Consider the following 3343-nt stretch of genomic DNA (forward strand, 5'->3'; position numbering starts at 1 on the left):
GTCTCTAGTAAAAATACAAAAATTAGCCAGTGTAGTGGTGCACACCTGTAATCCCAGCTACTCAGGAGGCTGAGGCAGGAGAATCACTGAACCCAGGAAGCGGAGGTTGCAGTGAGCCTAGATCACACCATTGCACTCCAGTCTGGGTAATAAAGTGAGACTTCGTCTCAGAAAAAAAGTAAAATCACAATAAGTCACCATTGCATCTTCATCTAAGTGGTTAAAATTAAGAAGTCTGTCAAAACCAAATATTGCCAGTGAAGTGGAGCGGTGGGAACTCACACACTTGGGCAGGAGTATAAGTTGATAAAGTGCAGAAAAATGGTTTGGCATTATCTAGAAAATCTGAAGATATGCACACCCTTTATCCCAGCAATTCCACTCCTAGTATACATACTCCTTGAGGAAGTCTTTCCTGTGTGTTCCAGGAGTCTTGTAAATTACTCTTCAGAGCAGAAGTGTTTCTAATAGAACAAAAATGGAAAACCTAGCTGGGCTTGCTGGTATGTACCTGTGGTCCCAGCTCCTCAGGAAGCTGAGGTGGGAGGATTGCTTGGGCCCAGGAGTTTGAGGCTGCAGTGAGCTGTGATCTCGATACTGCATAGCGAGAAACAGAAAGAGATCCTAGCTCTAAAAAAAAGAAAGGCGGGAGGACTTAAATGTTCGTTCATAGTAAAGTGGAAAACTAAACTGTGGTATGTTATTACAGTGGAAATCACACAGCAATAAAATGAACACATCACAGCATCAATGTGGCTGGATTGCCCAAAGGAAAGGGAATAATAGTGACGGAGTCAGTGTAGTTGTTACACCTTCAGAGAGGCAAAGGGTATATGGGAAGGCCACACAGTTGAGAGCTTGTCTGCTAAGATGGGCTCTATGTTATTTCATGGCCTGGATAATGGTTAAACAAATGTTGGCTTTATCTTTAAATTGTACTTATTTTATTTCATATATGCCCTGTGTGTATGATTGCTAGAGTTTGAATGTATATGTCTCTCCAAAAATCATGTTGAAATCTAGTCACCAGCCAGGCATGGCTGCTCACACCTGTAATCTCAGCACTTTGGGAGGCCAAGGTGGGTGGATCACAAGGTCAAGAGATCGAGACCATCCTGGCCAACATGGTGAAGCCCCATCTCTACTAAGAATACAAAAATTAGCTGGGTGTGGTGGCCTGTGCCTGTAATCCCACCTACTTGGGCAGCTGAGGCAGGAGAATACCTGGGAGGTGGAGGTAGCAGTGACCTGAGATCGGGCCACTGCCCTCCAGCCTGGATGACAGAGCAAGACTCCATCTCAAAAAAAAAAAAAAAGGCCAAGGTGGCTCATGCCTGTAATCTCAGCACTTGGGAGGCTGAGGCGGGTGGATCGTTTGAGGTCAGGAGTTCAAGACCAGACTGATCAACATGGTGAAACCCCGTCTCAAAAAAAAAAAAAAAAAAAAAGATGGTATTTGGAGGCAGGGATCTGAGAGGTGATCAGATTGATTAGATCATGAGGGCAGAGGCTTTGCCTTTTTTTTTTTTTTTTTAAACGTGTGCACTTTTATTCAACTGGTCTCAAGTCAGTGTACAGGTAAGCCCTGGCTGCCTTCACCCACTCCCAGGGAAGCCAAAAGCCTTCATACATCTCAACCTGGGGGACAAAAAAGGGAGCCATGATGGCTGACTATTCAAAATACAACAAAATAAAAAAATATTAGGGTGACAATTTAAAAACATTTTGCATTACATAATTTACAGGAAAGCAATGCTTACACCTCCCCTGTGTGGACTTGGGAGAGGACTGGGTCATTCTCCTTAGAGAGAAGTGGGGTAGCTTTTAGGAGGGCAAGGGACTTCCTGTAACAATGCGTCTCATAATATTTGGAATGACTATTTTTAAAAAAAGAACAATGGGCCAGGCGTTGTGGCTCATGCCTATAATCCCAATACTTTGCAAGACCGAGGCAGGCAGATCACCTGAGGTCAAGAGGTCAAGACCAGCCTAACCAACATGGTAAAACCATCCCCTCTACTAAAAATACAAAAATTAGCTGGGCGTGGTGTTGCACGCTTGTAGTCCCAGCTACTCCGGAGGCTGAGGCAGGAGAATCACTTGAAACTGGGAGGCAGAGGTTGCAGCGAGCGGGATGGCGTGGGGGAGGGTATACCCCTCATAGATGGGCACAGTGTGGGTGATTCCGTCGCCAGAGTCCATCTCGATGCCAGTGGTACAGACAGAGGCATACAGGGACAGCATGGCCTGGATGGCCATGTACGTGGCTGGGGTGTTGAAGGTCTCAAACATGATCTGGGTCATCTTTTCAGTTGGTCTTGAGGTTTGGGGGGGCCTCAGTCAGCAGCATGGGGTGCTCCTCGGGAGCCACATGCAGCTTGCTGTAGAAGATGTGGTGCCAGATCTTCTCCATGTCATCCCAGTTGGTGATGATGCCAACTCGATGGGGTACTTCAGGGTCAGAATGCCTTTCTTGCTCTGGGCCTCATTGCCCACATAGGAGTCCTTCTGACCCATGCCTACCATCATGCCCTAGTGCCTGGGGCACCCCACGATGGAGGGGAAGACAGCCCTGGGGGACAGTGTCACCCTCAAAGCCAGCCTTGCCATGCCAGAGCTGGTTGTCACGATGAGCACAGTGATATCATCATCCATGGTGAGCTGGCTGCAGGTGTGGATGGGCGGTGGAGCAGCGAGGGCAAGGCTCTGTGCTTGCGGGATGGACTCTGTCTCTTTAATTTTTTTGAGACAGAGTTTTACTCTGTCGCCCATACTGGAATGTTAGAGCACAAACATGGCTCCCTGCAGCCTCAACCTCCTGGGCTCAAGTGATTATCTCACCTCAGCCTCCCTAGTAGTGGGGACCACACATACGCACCACCATTCCCAGCTAATTTTTTATTCTTTGTAGAGATGGTGGTTGTGGCCAGGTTATGGTGGTTCACACCTGTAATCCCAGCACTTTGGGAGGCTGAGGCAGGCAGGTCACTTTGAGCTCAGAGTTCAAGACAAGCTTGTTCAACATGGCAAAATCCCATTTCTACAAAAATTAGCTAGGTGTCTGTGGCTCGTGCCTGTAGATGCAGCCACATGAGAGGCTGAGGTTGAAGAATTGCTTGAACCCAGGAGGTGGAGGTTGCAGTGAGCTATATTCACACCACTGCACTCAAGCCTGGGTGACAGAGTGAGACCCTGTCTCAAAAAAAAAAAAAAAATGACAAGAGATGGGGTGGGGAGGATTCTACTTTGTTGCCCAGGCTGGTCTCAATCTCCTGGGCTCAAGCATCCCAAAGTGCTAGGATTACAGACGTAATAAGCCACTGTGCCGGGGCCTTATCTCACA

General features: G+C 47.5%; 1 pseudogene; it reads right to left on the reverse strand.

Annotated features, from left to right (window-relative positions):
• Nucleotides 1-2070: 2070 nt before the first annotated feature.
• Nucleotides 2071-2620, reverse strand: LOC100394912 (actin-like; annotated as a pseudogene).
• Between the last annotated feature and the right edge of the window lie 723 nt (nt 2621-3343).

Source organism: Callithrix jacchus, chromosome 1, assembly GCF_049354715.1.
Source record: "Callithrix jacchus isolate 240 chromosome 1, calJac240_pri, whole genome shotgun sequence".
In the NCBI taxonomy this organism is placed as follows: domain Eukaryota; kingdom Metazoa; phylum Chordata; class Mammalia; order Primates; family Cebidae; genus Callithrix; species Callithrix jacchus.